Consider the following 18,321-nt stretch of genomic DNA (forward strand, 5'->3'; position numbering starts at 1 on the left):
GATAACACGAGATGGTATTTCGTAAACAAAGAAGAAACAAGATGTGGTTGACCCACGACCCTTACTGTCAACAATTCACTGACCACAAGGCACCAGCCATTCCCTTCAGACACTCAAAAGCCCATTAGGGTTTTCTCTTGTCCTGACAAAAAGAAAAAAAGGCAAAACCAGAGCAGCAGCAGAAGATGAATCAATATGGGAATAATAGCAAATGAAGAAGAAGGAAAATGGAGAGAGGTGTCAGCTGCAACCTCGGATTCGGAGTCTCACCTGGGATCTGATGCAATAGAAGAAGGAAGGAAAATAGAGAGACGATGCTTGTAAGGATTGGATCCCTCTTAGATTAATTAGATTTTATAATCTTCCTGAAATTAATGTAACAGTCACTTTTTTTGGGTAGTTTTTAGTTGATGATCCATACTGAGCATGCGTTACTAAATAAGCAAAAGTTTAAATATCTATGAGGTATGGGATGCAGCTAATACCAGCTACATACTTTTGAAAGGTGATATATGTCCATGCCATCTATCTGAATGAAATCTGTTTTTATGAAAAAAAAAGGTGATATATCCAATCTAATATTGTGCACTAGTCATGTCCAAGAATCAATATTTATACCTATTTTTTTTTGTTTTTTTGTTTGCACATTATCCTTTCTAAGTAAAATTATGATATGTCTTCATTTAGTATTAACAGATGAGACACATAAGTGTCGTTTCTTTCGGCAAATTCTAACATGATTTTATTTGCGATAACTCGTCACTTAGTTTGCTTCTTTTGTATGGGCATGTCGGAGTTTCTAAGAACTCAATACACGAATCTAACTTGACGAATTCATGATGGACTTCACCGTTAGCCACAACCCGACCTGATGCCCTTAGTACGGTACAATATAGATGACACCCAATACCTGGAGGCAAAATCTTGACCATTGGATGCTTGGCCAGTGAACAGCCTTGTTGTAGAAGATTTGGATCTTGGAGCTGATGAACCAACCCCGATTCAATCCAATAGTAATCTGCGAGCACCCTTTTGATTTGAATTAGAAATTAGACACAAAATCCATGAAAAGTAGAATCCTTACTTGAAAGCATGAGAGCGTTCAAGTATTCACGAGGGTTGTGCTCTATTCACACTCCTTTACCACATATTTAAGAATGGTATCATTATTTAAGTATTATTTATGATCTTTCTATATTAATACTCAATAAATGCTTAGAGGTGGGCTCCATTCCTTGATATATGGTGGAGGAGTGTAAGAGAAACACAATCCTTGTGGATACCCAGAGCTACTTGTGCCACCACTCCTTAATATGGGTGATCATCGTTGGCAATTCAAGTGAAATGATTCGAAGGGTTCAAATTGAGTTGGGTCAACAAAGTATTAAAGCCGGTTCAATGGTTCAACCTTATTTAACTTCTACTTGGTTTTGATATGGTGTAGTAGCATACAAGAGAAATAGATGAACTTGTGCGACGTAGCAAGATGGAGTTGGACAGCAACTTCTAATTGAGAAGGAGTTCAATAAGTTTCTTATTTATATATGACCTATATATGTAGCAGCAGGTTCTATACGTGAAATAGGATCAATTATTAAGTGGAATCTAAAGCAGCTTGAGAATAGCAGAATCCAATTAGAAGATGAGAACCGTGGATATTGTTGACTAAAGGTTTTCAAATCAAAAGCAGAGACCTAATGGAAGAAGGGAATCGTGTATTTGGATTTACTGAATGCCGCCATTCACTCTTGAGTACAAATCAAATGACAAATCTATTAGAAATACGAATTTGATTCCTATAAAAACTCTTAATGGGTGCAGCTGATTTTTTGTTATAAGAGGTTATAAAGGGGATATCCTTTGGCAGAATATTGAGATTCAAACGATTGCAAAAAGAAGACTTGGAGAGAAGATAAGTTGGGTCGTCTGCTGATCATTTGTTACCGTGTATTGAACGAGCACAATTACGGACTATCTTCACAAAATTAAGTCCATTGTTGATTTTTTAGCGACAATCAATGACAAGGTAAATGACTCTGACTTGGTTGCATATACATTAAATGTCTTAGTCCGGATTATCTCACTTTCATCATCACTGTGGAAAATATTACCCCACCCAGTTACCTTTACCGACCTAAGGGCCAAACTACTTACTTATGAGCAATGGTTACGCCGTGGCTATGGGAACACTCAACCAATCTTAACCGATTCCCATTCCCTACCTGCATTACTTGTTACAAATCAACCTAAATTTAATCGACCTAATACTAGTATTAATTCCTATCCACACAACAACTAAAACCCACCTAGATCTTACTTCTGAAAATCATTAAATGGCCCTCCAAGATCTTAAAATTCTTATAACTGACCAAATCAAAACACCTTAAATATTAATTCCTTCAAATGTCAAATATGTGCTAAGCAAGGCCATTCGGTCAATAGATGCTATTTCCGTTATGCCCAGAGCCGAAATAATCCTAATCCACCACCTCACATTCCTTATGCTAGCTTCCATGGTACAAAATACCCAACACACTACACTACAGAATGATGCACAATGGATTTCGGATTCAGGTGCTACCAACCATATGTCATTTAATCCAGCTATACTACAGCGATTTGCCACTTACAAAGGAGAATATCAGGTTTCAGTAAGTGATGGTAAGAAATCCCTATAATTCATATAAGCTCCTCAACTTTGAAAAAAATTTCAAATCCTTTATTTCTTAATAGTATACTACTAGTTCTCCAATTATCAAAGAATTTAATTTTCATTTCTCAGCTTACACCTGACAATAATTGTTCTATTGAATTTTTTCCATGGAGTTTTCTATGTTAAGGATTTGGAGTCAAGCATAACTCTACTGAAGGGTCCAGTCAAAGATAAATTGTATTCTTTCTCAGCCAATGCTGTGCCTCCTTTAGCTCTTTATGGAAATAAAGTTCCTTTTGGTATTTGGCATCGCCAACTTGGTAATCCTTCTTCTGCAGTACTTAATCATTTGAGAAATAGTGTCTAATTTAATTCCTTTGAAACACTTAGATCCAATAAAATTTGTGATGCATGCCAACTTGGAAAATATCACAAATTACCATTTTCTATTTCAGTTAGTAGAACTACTCAACCATTACAGTTTATTCATTGTCTAGTGCTACATGCTCGCACAAAACATATAGAAGTGGACTACTATTTTGTCCGAGACTTGGTTCAGAACAAAACCCTAAAAGTGCACTTTGTTCAGTCAGATGATCAAATTGTAGATGTGTTTACTAAGGGCTTAACATCACAAGCTTTCTTCAAGCATAGAGACAAACTTTTGCACCTACCAATGCGAGTTTGAGGTGGGGGGATGAAAGACCATAATAGATCTGTTATGGTTTGAATTTAATTTTTGAATTCAATTTTCGAATTCAATTTCTGAATTCAAGTTTTTGAATTAAAATTTGGAATTCAAGTTTTTAAATTTGAATTCAAATTTGAATATTCTCTCAGCTAAATTTTGCTGTAACAACTCTTGTATAACAGCCATATTTTTTTAAAACTTATTTATAAATACATAAGACTTACCCATCAAGGTAAGCAACATACTTATCAAAATTAGAGTTTTTCTCTCCATTGTTTCAATACTAGTTATAGATTTGTTGGAAATTCTTTGCTTATTCAAGATGTGTTGGTGGTACCTTCAATTAAGAAAATTTAAATTTTACTAATTCAGGGTTTTTTTGTTAAGGATTCAATAACTTAGAAGATACTTGGGATCGGGAGTAAGAAAGAAGGACTTTATGTGTTTGATGATTCTTCTAATATTTCTAGTGCTGGGGCTTTGTTTTCCAATCGTTGTGTTGCTGCTTCTGAGGATAGATGGCATCAACGTTTAGGCCATCCTCATTCAAGAAATTCTGCGTTTTGAAGTCTAATGGGCTGATTCAATTTTCTTGTCAATCTTGCTTGAGGTATTTGAGTTATACCCAACTTATGTTGAAGTACTCAAGTTATACCCAACTGATTGTTGAGGTATTTGAGTCATACTCAACTTATTTTCTAATATGAGCCATCAGATTACTTACGATCTAACGGTGTAATGGCCCTTTGTAGGAGAGTCAAATTACCAATATAACTCAGTATTTATTCTATAAATAGTAGCTGGAAGCAGCGGTTTGGGTATTCCAATCTAGATACTCAGGGTGTATAATGGTTTAAACAACCTTGTACTTAAACACTAACTCTAACAATCTTAAAGCATTACGATATTTGTTTGCGAATTTCGTTTCGTTTGGTGAAATTCTGAAAGGAAATTGGATTTTCGAGATTCGATTAGTTTGTTAAAGCGTGACGAATATTTTGTGGATAGAATTCAAGATGTCTTCTCTGAAAAAGAAATCCAGCATCGTTTCGGGTAATCACTTTGAATATACGTTTCTTTGTTATTTCGATTTTTTTTCTTTCCCTCAAAAGGTTCTGCAAACCAGAGAAACCATACATTCTTTCAAAGTACTCTTCCAACGTTAAGTTACAGATTTGTTACATTGTGCTTTATTCAATTTTTTTGAGAGTTTTGTTCAGTGGAATTCATGTTGGTGGATTTTAGTTTCTCCGTATTGGGGAGCATCCTGAAACGTGGTCATGTTACTCTCACTATTCTTTGTTTTTCTTCTCAGTGAGGTCCAAGCTTCCAATTTCAATGGATTTGATTAGACGATTTATTAGATGAGAAGGAATCGTTGACTTCGTCTGTGAGAACATTACCAAGGCAGAGCTATTGCATCCTGATGGGCTTAGTCTTTTGGTTTTGGCTTTTCGGCCAAGCAGAGAGGACCAAGTACCAAGCTTTGGGCATGGACTCTTGATTCCAGTAAGACAAAGCTGATTCCAGTGGCGTTTTTTCGCTTCTGGATATCGCTCTCAGCCATGGGCCACTTTCGTGGCAGCGGCAATAGTTATGGGATAAGATGGCAGAAAGTAACAGTATGCTTGTAAAGTTTTGTAATGGAGAGTTGATGGGGAAGAAGCTCAGTCTCAATCACCTTCAACGTTAGGTAAGTTGCTTAGGCCTTACTTTTGCAAAACTTGAATATTTATATTTATCATGGAAAACTTTTGTTTCAATCTGAGGTCTAAGTTTTTGATGATGAGATTGATAATTTAAAGAAAGAAAAGGAAAGTTAAAACCAAAGTGCCTTAAAACTTTTTTTGGATTATTCCTATTCTTTACTTGATTTAATCAATCCATGGTCAATTTTTCAAACTGGATTCATTCAAAAAAAGACTGAGAATATCTGTTTTCTTTCCGATAATGACATGATTATAGTCAATTTTTTACATATTTTGACAAGATTAGAATCAGTTGATCAAAATTTGTGGGAATTCGACCATTGATCATCAATCAATTTTCTGAAAGATTAGTGTATTGAGATGGGAATTGTTCCTCTCTCTATTTTTTTCTCCTTCGATTTACTTTTATATTATTTTTATGTATAAAGAAATTGGTTATGAAATCTAGAATATGATTTCTCTGAAGTGGCTGGGTTTGTTAGTTGATCAAAGCCCCTTCTTGTGGTTTATATGCATGGTATATTAGATGGGTAACATTTAATTGAAATACCTCAAATTGAGCCCTTAAACCATGAAATTTGAAATAGGAGACCCATCTTGTTTGGGTTGCAATTTATTCTATGTTTCTATTATTAGTATGCAAAAGAAAGGATTCGATTAAAGTGAACAAAGTGATGGCTTTATCATTGTCGCAATCCAGAAAGAAACTGCCACTTACTCTCTTCTATTAATAATTTTTTTTTAACATTTTTTTTTTGAAGAAAAAAAGGAGGGGAAGAGAGAGAACACCTGAATGGATATATGCGTCCAATTAACATGACCAAGTTAGAGACCTTCATTGGGTCTAAAATCAATGCAAGAAAGAGAAAACAAAATTGTGGATGAAAGGATCTAAACTTGTTCTATGAACACTAATGTGTTTCAGTCTCATGACTCTTGTGTCGTTGATTCTTGGTCTTGTAAATAAAAAGGACATGTATCTAAGTTTTTTTGTTTCATATCAAGTGATTCATATCAGTTTTAAATTTTTTGGATTCTGATCGAGTGAATAATATGAATAAAGAATATATTAATTATAAAACCTACATGAACAAACTTGAAGGGTATGTCATGAAAGGTTTTGAACATAAATACTACAAAATAAGCTAGTCTTTTTATGATCTTAAATAAGCACCTAAATTATGGCACAAAAATTTGACAAAATAAGTAAAGAGCTTTGGGTTTCAAATGAGTAACTTTGATAAATTCTTTACGATAAGTCTGTGTCGAATAATGTCATAACTATTTGCTTATATGTAAATGACATGTTGATTCTTGGTTCTGATCATTCTGTAATGAGTGATATCAAAGAAACTTTAGCTAAAGAATTTGACATGACGGATCTTAGTGTTGTAGACATCATTCTTAGGATGAAAGTAAATTTTTCTGGGCAAGGAATTACCCTTAGCCAATCTAGTTATATTGAAAAACTACTTTTTGGATGGGGATACAATGGATGCAAACCAATAGAGACACCATATGATTATAAAAGCCTATATCGAAATATGGTAAAGCTGTGAATCAGTTAGAATATTCTAAACTGATTGGTAGTCTTATGTATGCAATGAGTTGCACTAGGCTAGACATAGCCTATACAGTAAGCATGTTGAGTCACTTCACATGTAATCCTAGTACAGAGCACTGGAATGCTCTCAAAAGGTTAATGACATATCTTAAGGGTACTACAAACTATGCTCTTCTTTAAATTGGACATCCTCAAATTTTGGAAGGATAATTCTGATGCATTTTATTACTCAGAAATAGAAACAACAAATATACTAGTGATTATTTTTACACTAGTGAAGTGGCTGTTAAAAGAAAATCCAATAGATGAACTTGTATTGTTTTGAGTTCTATCTTTTATAGAATCAGAATTATATTTTCTAGCCTCAGGAGAGATAAGGCAGAGAGTGGATAAAATATCTGATCCTGAATATTCCTATGATTAACTTGAAGTTTGTTTTGTGATAATCAAGCAACAACAATGATAGCTAATACCTTACTTTTTAATGGTAAGAAGAGACAAATTAGGCTAATGCATGTTGTGCTGAATTATCTAATAAAACAAGAAGTGATCACTTTAGTTGATTAATATAGAACATGGCAGATGCCTTTACAAAGGGATTGAAATACAAATCGAACATTCAAAATTGTGGGGGAGATGGGGTTAAAGACCATATAGATAGATAGGTCTTAATCCAATTATATGTTATTTTGAATTGTTCGAATTTCATCTAGTCATAGTTAGCATTCATGACAATTTGCAGATTTCAGATAATTTGGCAGCATTGTGGAGTATAAAGGTTTGTGAAAAAAAATCATTCCACATTGATGATATAACAGCCTTTGTATGAAGCTTGATTATCTTATTATTCCATTCAAGGAATATGAAAATAGTTGATATGTTTTGATGATGTTATTGTTATCTTTATATTATTCCACATCTGATGATATGTCTTCCATAGAAAGGTTTATCATTCCAAATTTGATTACATAACCAATAAACTATGTTGGACACGATAACTCTAACATTCCAAATAGAAGCATGGAATGGTTCTTTGTAAAAGAAATCATTTAGATCTTGTTCTTGTAAAGAAACTTGATGAGAATGCAAATTATGTTGAACATGATTCCAAATAGAAACATCGAATGGTTTTTTGTAAAAGAAACCATTTAGATCTTGTTCTTGTATAGAAACTTGATGAGAATGCAAATTATGTTGAACATGGTTCCAAATAGAAACATGGAATGGTTCTTTGTAAAAGAAACCATTTAGATCTTGTTCTTGTAAAGAAACTTGATGAAAATGCAAATTATGTTGAACATGATTCCAAATAGAAACATCGAATGGTTCTTTGTAAAAGAAACCATTTAGATCTTGTTCTTGTAAAGAAACTTGATGAGAACGCAAATTATGTTGAACATGATTCCAAATAGAAACATCGAATGGTTTTTTGTAAAAGAAACCATTTAGATCTTGTTATGGTATAGAAACTTGATGAGAATGCAAATTATGTTGAACATGATTTTAAATAGAAACATGGAATGGTTCTCTGTAAAAGAAACCATTTAGATCTTGTTCTTGTATAGAAACTTAATGAAAATGCAAATTATGTTGAACATGATTCCAAATAGAAACATGGAATGGTTCTTGTAAAAGAAACCGTTTAGATCTTGTTTATGTATAGAAACTTGATAAGAATGCGAATGATTTTTCAGTCATCATGTGGGTTGTACTAAGTTCTTTTAATTGAGCTAGATACTTATGCAAATGATTGAATTCATATATTATGAAATTCATATTTTGGTAGATACTTAGTTCTTTTGATTGAGCTAGATACTTATACAAATGATTGAATTCATATATTATGAAATTCATATTTTGGTAAATTTGCAATGGATGGCGAAAATGGAAGAGTGAATCCAATCCTCTGGCTTGATGGAAAGATTTACTTGACAAGTAAAATCACTCAAAGCTGTCAAGATGGATCTTGATAGGAAGTATTAACTTTAAGAGTAAATCGTTCAAGGATGCAAGGAGCAGTTGTATTGTTCTTTGGGAGAATAAGTAATTCAATCCAAGAAGAATTTCTAATTAGATTGGGTTTAGACTTGTTCTAAAACTCATGTTTTGATTCAAAGTGTTCTTTTGGATTTTATTAAATACTATTCTCTTTTGGAAAGTTATGAATGATTCTGTATTGAGTTTGAACATTATATTTCTGGGACTAATGCAAAAGTCATATGTAGAACATAAGAGGAGATTGTTGAGGCATTTAAGTCATACCCAACTTATGTTGAGGTACTCAAGTTATACCCAATTTATTGTTGAGGTATTTGAGTCATACTCAACTTATGTTCTAATATGAGCCATCATATTAGTTATGATCTAACGATGTAATGGGTTTTTGTAGGAGAGTCCAATTACCAATAGAACTTAGTATTTATAGATTCTATAAATACTAGCTGGAAGCAACGGTTTGGGTATTCTAATCTAGATTCTCAGGGTGTAATGGTTTAAGCAACCTCGTGCTTAAACCCTAACCCTAACAATAGTTGCCAGTATAGTAAAAGTTCTCATCTCCCTTATGTGACTTCTTTAACTAGAACAACTGCTCCTCTTGATCGTATCCTTTGTGACTTGTGGGGATAAAGCCTTTGTTAATAGTGTGCAACATTACAAATATTATGCGTTGTTTGTAGATGATTTTTCTTGGCTTTATGTGGTTGTACCCTCTTAGAAGAAAATCTGATTTCTTTTCAATGTTTCTTACGTTTTCAATCTTTGGTGGAAAGATAGTTTGAATCCAAAATTAAGGTGTTTTACAGTCATGGTGGGGGATAATTTTCTCTTACTGCTTTTCAAAACTCACCTTCTGTCCGATGGGATTATTCATCAAGTTTCTTGTCCCAAGATATCTGCATAAAATGGTATTGTGGAACGTAAACACAGACATTTGGACTAATTAATGTAATAATTTGGACTCTTCTATGGGCTTTGAAAACACTTTGAATTCTGTTTCTCATTTGGGCTCAAGGTCCCATTTGAGTTCTATTAATATTGATACAGTTTCTAATCCTTTTGGGCCCATAGTGATTCAAGTTGATGTTGCTGTTTTGCCCACATCTAGACCATAGATTGATAGGTTTCTCATTGCATGATTACTCGAGCAAAGGCCAGGATTCTTAAGCCAAATCCCAAATATGCTCTTTCAGTTTCCACTATACCAGTAGAGCCACGTACTATTAAAGTTGCTTTAGCTCATCCTGGATGGCATGTTTCTATCTTGGAAGAAATGCAGTCCTTAGCCAAAAATAATGCTTGGTCTTTGGTTCCAAGGACTCTTGATATGAATTTAGTAAGTTGCAAATGGGTTTTTAAAGCTAAGTAGAAGTCTGATGGGTCGTTGGAACGTTTAAAAGCTCGATTAGTGGCTAGAGGTTTTACACAACAAGAGGGTCTCAATTTTTATGAGACTTTTAGTCCTATCGTTAAGCCTAGTTCCATTCAACTTGTGTTGAGTATTGCAACAATGTAAATTGGCCCATCAAACAACTTGATGTCAAAATGCATTTTTGCATGGATTTTTAACTACCCCAGTTTATATTAATATGGGAGGCAGAGGCCTTGGTTGTAGAACCTGCCTCAGGTGCCTTGGAGGAAACATCCTTGGAGGTCCTACCCTCAATGGTGACCCCGGGAAATTACTTCCCTAAGGCTCCTAAAGGAGCACCTCCTAGACCTTTGCTAGAGACAGTAGTTGGAGGCGCAGAGCCACCTGTCTTCGTCACCTTCTCCTTCCCTTTATTGATGGAAGGTGAACCCAGGACGCTTATGACTCACTCTGGTTTCCACGTCCTCACCCTAAGAAGTCTCGTGAGAAGTAGTAGTCGGAGCCTTGTCCTTTCAGCGGCAACCTTGGCAGCCTCCTCCTTCACTTCTTAGGCGACCTCAGAAAGAGTCTTCATCTATGACTCTGGGGGGATCCTGGTGACGGGGCTGGAGGGATGGCCCAGCTCCACTACCTCTTGTCTTCTCACTCTCATTCCTCATAGCAATTTGTGAGTCTCTATGGCGTTGGAGGAGAGCTTCTCTACTAATGGTCATCTTGAGATCTACAAAGGACAAAGAATAATTATTTAGTCAAACAATTTAAGGCAGAGAATTATTTCTTGAAAATGATTTTTTTTTTTTCTTTTTAACTAATTTTAGAGTTTTTTTTATTGGTGGCCACCTTAAGTAGAGGAGAAAGGGAATGAAATATGCATACTTCTAACATTGTGGATAGAAAATCCAAGCTCATGCCTAAAGTGGCCTGGATGGACCCCAATTTAAAAAATAAAAACAAACCTGTAACAAGACAATTATCAAAAAAAAAACATAATCTTGTCCCTTGTCTATTGCACTTTTTGTCTTCAATAGAAAAAAGAATAAGACTCCTTTTCACCACGCGGAAAGACAATTATCCACTGGAATGTAGCAGCAAAATCTGGGACGTATGGAATGATCAATCCACAATAATTGAGACTATCACAATGAAAATAATTGTTGTAGACTTGTAGGTGAGAGTCATGAAGATGATAACTAAACAATAGCTTATGATTAGTTATAGTCACCAACATTTCTTCATTACACTTGAGAGGATAGCCACCCACAATTCAAAGACCCGTGGAATTGAAGATAGTAGCCAGGGAGGGCTTTGGAGGAGAGAAATCGAAACAAAAACAAAATGCCAAAGGCGAGCTGGACCTTGCATGCTAGATGTACTAGTCACAAGTAATAGTTGGGTCTTGAGAAAATTCTTTTCTATTAGTCCAGAAGCTAAGAGGAGGAAATTGGCAAACTTAAGGTGGTTAAAAGAGTCTCGCACCTACCAACGGGGGTTGGTCCAAATGGTAAGCAACTTGGTCTGCTTAAGCAAAGTTCTGGTATCGAAACCTTGTGGATATAAAAAATCCCCACTGGGAGACTCACCCACTACAGCTAAGTGTGTGACCGGGTCGAACACCGGATTAATCAGGGCAAAGCCTTGAAAACCGAGGTTGGCAAACCAAAAAAAAAAAAAAAAAGAATCCCACACCTGAAATTGACTCCATAAAAAATGAACGATGGTGAATCGGTTGTGCAGCCCTAGTTGCAATAGCAGTATTCTTCTACCCTCATTGACAATTTCATCATTGGAAAACCCTATTTGCTTTACCATTCAAATTTTCTTGTAGTCTTAAGAAAATTTTGATTAGAACACGTTGTGTTGTGATATGTTCATGTTAATGTTTGAGATTTTGTAGAGCTATTGAAACTCTAAATCGAGGTGATTTCAGAAATTGTTTAAGCATGAATATCGTTACTTTGGATCTTCATTTTATAAAATGTTTTTGATGAAATGGACATGTTATTTACTCACTATGATGGCATTATTGAACAAATGCTGCCTACCTATGCAACATTTATAGGGACTAATTATAAAAGACATTTATGGATGCCGTCATTAACCACCTATCGTGGCATTTATTAAAAATGCCTCAAAATGTCAACATACATGGGCATATGCTATCCATTGCTAAAATATGTGTAGTTATGTGTAGTTAAAAGTCAAATGTAGACCATCCACAATTATATTTCTCATAGCTATAGGGTAGCCGTAGAATATCTACAGTTATACTTTATGCATCCATGTGATATATAGCTGTGGAATCATTTGTTGCTACAATATGTATAGCTGGAAGTTAAATGCGGAACATTCGTAGTTTTATTTTTCATAGCTATGGGGCAGACGCGAAAACATCTGCAATTATATTTTCCACAACTAGAGGATATATAACTACGAAAACTCCGTCGCTATAACATGTATATCTAGAAGTTAGATGCGAAGCATCTTGCAACTAACAATTTGCATCTATAGATATAGTTACATAAATACATGTAACTAAAAAAACCCTAGTTATGAACAACATTGTATATGTGGTATTTTATGTGTAGCTACTATGCTTGCGATGGAACATGCAACAACGGATAGCAAAGTGCCAGTAATCCGCTATTAAAGGTTATTTCTATAGATTTGTTTACCTTTTATTGTAAAAAATTCCATAGTTATGTGCATGGAAAGTTATTTCGGCTAGTTTCGCCCCCTGGCGAAATGAAACCAAGGGGCGAAACGAGATATGCAATATATCGCCGAGATTTTATTGCCGAGATCTCGGCGAAATCTCGCTTTTTTTCGTAGAACTAGCGATTTCCGGCGATAAAAGCACCGTCTCAAGCCAAGTTGCAGGTTAAACACCACCGTCCATGGAAGATTTTCAGACAAAAATGGAGGAAGAAGATGAATAATAAGAAATTTTGAACCGTGAACCACACACGTGGAGACTACAAAATTATTAAAAAAAAAAAACTGACATCTCTTACCTTGAGTTGATGAGTGAGTGACATGATCTGACCATTAAGCATTATTTTTAATATTTTAAAACGTTTGTGTCAAGTCATCATTAACGTTTACATATTTATAATATATATTTATGTTATATATTATATATAAAATTGATTATATATGAGTATGATTTGACTAATCACTTTACCATATATTATTTTATATATTTTTTAAATCTGATGTTTGACGTTTTAGGGAAACAATTAATTTACCTGTCAGTGTCATTCGTCAGTTATTAAATATTTAAAACTCATAAACTATAGTGTCATATCCCATACATTCATACATTTTTAACAATTTAAATTTAATACCAATTTAGGGCGAAATATCGTCGAAATTTCGGCGATATTTTGCCGTTACGAACAAGATTTCTTTCCTTGGTTATGTGTCTTTTTTGTTGTAGTTGTTTTTCGGTAAAGTTAATAATATTCCAAGATCTCCTATCCTGATTCTCTCTTATTTATTGTTATTTTTTTTAATATTATATTACGAATTTCTTGAAAAATAATTTTTAGGGAGACAGTCCTTTTGTGCATGCACCGTACAAGTTAAGTCTAATGAAAAGACAATCGGATGAATTTTGGATTGAACTAGACAAATCCGTCTAATTACATAACTGTCACATCAATACAATGAACTTTAAAAGTAAACATAAAGGGTTAAAATATACATATAATCATTTTATTTTTTACCCAAAAATTCTTTTTATTTCATTTCATGGAGGTATACAGCGTGGCAATTTTACGTGATCTTATAATTGGATGCAAGTGCTACACAAAAATAGATAGTTTGTCTTTCTCCATTTTGTAGTGACAAAGGAAACAAAAATCATAATGAGGAGATATTAGCTTTAGATGAAAACGATTGGTAATAATTACTATTTTTTCTTTTATTATAGCTTAATTACAAGTTTATTCTCTATAAATTATTAATTTAATTTTAGACTTTACCTGTAATTACCGTGGCCCCCTACCATTAAACTCAGTTAGTTAAGTGATGAAATGGCAATTTTAATTTATTTAAAAATTCCAACATGACCTAAAGTTTATTCTACGTATTTTTACTTTATATTAAATTATATTATTACCTTAGTAATTAGGAAAAACTTAACCCTAATTTGGTAGTTATTTATTTTTTAGTGTTTTTATATTTACTTTTCAGTTTGGTGTTATTTTTTAGTTTTTATTTACTTTCCAATTTGACGCTATCAATTTTAAGAGGTTGTTACTTCTTTTAGGTTTTCATTTATTTACTATATAATTTGGCGTTATCAATTTTAGAAAGTTCCTTTTCTTAGGTGCCCTACAACAACCAAAAATAAAAGATGCCCTACAACAACTCTAACAAGCTATTGTTGAATTCTCCCCTCCCTCCCCACCAACAGAAGCCCGAAATTTATCAGGTGGGAACCCCCGGTGCCAGGACAATTCAAACTCAATGTGGATGGCTTCTATTTCTTTGATACGGATAGATCTGGCATTGGCGGAGTGGCACGGGATCATAACCATCAAGTGGTCTTTGCTTTCGGACAAGGAATGGGTTGTCTTGTATCGGAAACACTTGCCATTAGAAGAGGTCTTACTCTTGCACGTGAATTTAATTTGTCTCAAGTATGTGTGGAAAGTGATAACCAAGCGCTGGTGCTCTCCTTACAAAGCCCAACGTCTCGCCACAACTGGAAAATCACTCACTTAATCACTAACATACTACAATTAGCTACATCTTTCATTGAATGCACTTTCTTGCATATTCCCAGAGAGGCTAACATTGTGGCGGACATGCTTGCCAAAACTGTAGCAGTCTCCCAAGATCGATTTGTGTATCTACATTCCCTCCCCCCCCCCCCCCTTTTTATCTTGGGTCGTACTCTTTGATTTCCTTATGTGTAAGCTTCCTAGAGGTTTTCTTTTGAATCAATAAAGTTCATTTTCTTACAAAAAGAAAATCTCTGCATTTTGTGCAATCTGCGGAACCACAAGGGAACCAAAAAACAAGAAATGGAAAATAATTTGTTGACTACCTTTATTTGATACTTTTGCACATTTATTTCTTCCCTATCTGTCTATGTATCTACCTTTCAAACTTTTAAGTTATTCCCTAATTTTGAATTCCGGGTTTTGTACTCAAGGGTGTGAGAGGTTACCTACCTATTTGTGATCCAGCTTTTTCAGAAACCCTAGTTTTGCTGGTACTAAGTCTAAATGGACTGATGAAATGGAAATGGCACATGACACGCCGAGATGAGGGGTTTAAGCGGTGGGATTGTATCGTTGAGAGTGGGTTCGTCAGGTAAGGTCATGGCGTTGGGTGCAAAATGGGTGATTTAAGTTGGTGGAGGAAATGCATGTAGTGGTGGTGGTGGTGGCGACGGTGGTGCCGTCAGAGTTGAGAAACAACGAATCGAGAGAATAGAGAGAAAACAATAAGGGACGAAAGTAAAATTGAAATTATATAAAAATACTTGGATAAAGAAAGGTTTTACAGATAACTTTCTAGTGATGATATCATCATTTTACTTTAATCTTGAACAGTAGGGGAAGTTTATAATTGATTGTTATCAGTAATATATAGTAGATGGAATTGATTATAATTTCAAAGGGTCTTATATAATTTGTCCAATAAATAAATAAAAACATATTTTGAATCTTAAATTGTTTTAATTTTAATTTAAAACTTTCACAATCCTTGCTAAAAATTACTACATGATGGATTGGCACCCTTATAAGAAAATCCACCACTTATTTATGGACTAATTACTAACAACGGCACACCATTACTAACGACTCTCCCATAACCATCCAATATTCCACAAGCTAATACACGGTTGCCTGAAATTCATAGATAGAAGACCTCCTGGCCTGAATATCTTCATACGCTGAGATCAATTAACAGCACGTACAGTAACCTAAAATTCATAGAAAACCTTTTTGAAGATATTCATATGCTGAGGTTGCAAACGGATGGCCAAAAATAAGCTCCCATCATCGGTGGGGCTCGGTAGAATAAACATATGTCCATTAAAATAGATGTAACTGGGGCCCAGATATATCGACCGGCCCCACCCAAAATCTGCGTCGTAGATTGGCAACGATGCCCAACTGATGATCCAGAGAGGGTAGATCATTGGAATCTTAGTAACACTCACATCTGGATTCAGCTTCAAGTAATCAATCATTGATCTCAAGTAATCATCATCCATCCGCATCACGGCATCATGGATTTTCTCTGCAGCATACGATAGTGGATTCTTCATCAACTCTCCAGCAATGGCAATAGGTGTGGCAGGGAAGACGACATTGCCAAGGTAACCAGGGGGAAGCGAATGGCGTAATCTGGACCGTCCATCAACGGGGATGTAAATCTTGTCTTCCAAATCTTCTGGGTAACCTCGTGCCTTACACACAGATCGCCATAGATGTCCACTCAGAACTTCAAAAGTGGTGTAGTTTCTTCTTGTGTTCACCTCTTCCTTGGACTGGAATTGGAATTGGTATTGGAATTGGCCTTGGCCTTGAGGATGTTGAGCTGGTCACGGGTGATTTTGAGCATGGCTATCGTATCTGGGTTCTCTGCAGGGGTTTGCTTTCCTTCGGACAGGGTGGGAAGCCTGAACTCTACGTCGTGGTCGAATTTGGGAGTTGGTGGCGCCCTTGCTCGCAAGGGAGTTCGGTCGATGAAGGGTGGAAGAGTGACGTGGATGCCGCGTGCCACTTCAGACCATGACTTGATGAAGTGCAGAGACGCCATTCCATCTGCCAAGATGTGGTTCATTCCAACACCTAAGCAAACTCCACCACATTTGAAACGTGTCACCTGTTCATAGGAAACAAAAAAATAAATATTTTTTAAAAAAAAGTATTTGAAAACAAATAATTCTTTTTCTATTTGGATTCTCATACATTAAATACATACATACTTGTAAGTATGAACCACCTCTTTTACTACAAAATTAAATACGAAACGAAAAGAAAACGTCTTAAAATGTTGTTCCATGCATATTATCGAACCTACGTGCCTGCAACATGAGTAGAGGATGAGAAGAGTCGTCGGAGGAGTAGTCACCGATGGCCGGAATAAGGCTGTTGAGCTCTACGGAGGGTGTAAAATCCCCTAAATCATCAATAACCAAACTGGTCTCAGCATCCACAAACAACACGCCCTCTCCGTTGCAGTTGATATCCATGCGATCATTTTCGTCACGTCTCAACCTCCCAGCCCATGGATAGAATGCCACCAACACCTTCCTCAGAGCCTCCTTCAACACATTGGCGTCGAAGAAGTTGGAAGACCCATCTGGCCTATAGAAAGAAACATTCCTCGGATGAACGTCGCGTTGTAACATGTCGATGTTGGAGCTCCAGAGCACCTTCTGTGGTGTGTCTTGTGCTGGTCTCACCATAGTCGACTCCCTCACCTTTATCATCATCTTCTTTTTCTTCACTAGCTCACACCTGTATAATATTAATCAAGAATTAGAAAAGATCAATCATTCAATTCTCTACAAAACAGATGGAATGGAAGCTCACCTAAAACCGAGAAACAGATGATGGTAGGTTTTTCATACCATCTTTTCAATTTATATAGGACTGACGAGGTGATCTTACCTAATTCTCTTGCTATTTAATTTGAGTGTATGTCCCTCCCGTCTTTCATCCACCTCGTGCTATCACTTTTTTAATATATGAAATGTTGCTCCATGCAAATTATGGAACCTATAATATTATATATTTTTTCTCTCTTTCTTTCTTTCCACGGGCATAAACCACTCCATCTCTGATTCTCTTTCTCCTCTTTTCTTATTTCTCTTCTTTCTATTCTCTCTCCTCTCTTTGGCTTTGCGGCCACGGGCATAAACCACTCCATGCATATTATGGAACATACGTGTCTGCAACACGAGTAGAGGATGAGAAGAGTCGTCGTTAGAGTAATCACCGATGGCTGGAATAAGGCTGTTGAGCTCTATGGAGGGCATAAAATCCCCTAACTCATCAATAACCAAACTGGTCTCAGCATCCACAAGCAACACGCCCTCTCTATTGCAGTCGATATCCATGTGATCATTCTTGTCACGTCTCAACCTCCCAGCCCATGGATAGAATGCCATCAGCACCTTGCTCAGTGCCTCTTTCAACACTTTGGCATCAAAGAAGTTGGAAGACCCATTTGGCCTATAGAAGGAAACAGTCATCGGATAAATGTCATGTTGTAACACATCGATGTTGGAGCTCCAGAGCACCTTCTGTGGGCCTCTTGTGCTGGTCTCACCATAGTTAACTGCCTCACCTTTATCATCATTTTCTT

At 35.6% G+C, this 18,321-nt stretch overlaps 2 pseudogenes across 1 annotated transcript; both read right to left on the bottom strand.

The window, feature by feature from the left end:
* Window positions 1-15,699: 15,699 nt before the first annotated feature.
* LOC149001544 (shikimate O-hydroxycinnamoyltransferase-like) lies at window positions 15,700-17,628 on the bottom strand (annotated as a pseudogene). The gene is made up of 2 exons (XR_016170256.1): window positions 17,036-17,628; window positions 15,700-16,833 (listed from the first exon to the last, which is right to left on the bottom strand). The product of XR_016170256.1 is annotated as a shikimate O-hydroxycinnamoyltransferase-like (transcript).
* LOC149001545 (hydroxycinnamoyl CoA quinate transferase pseudogene) lies at window positions 17,461-18,208 on the bottom strand (annotated as a pseudogene).
* Window positions 18,209-18,321: the final 113 nt, after the last annotated feature.

Source organism: Hakea prostrata, chromosome 10, assembly GCF_041222555.1.
Source record: "Hakea prostrata isolate BN-2017 chromosome 10, UWA_Hpros_2, whole genome shotgun sequence".
In the NCBI taxonomy this organism is placed as follows: Eukaryota; Viridiplantae; Streptophyta; class Magnoliopsida; order Proteales; family Proteaceae; genus Hakea; species Hakea prostrata.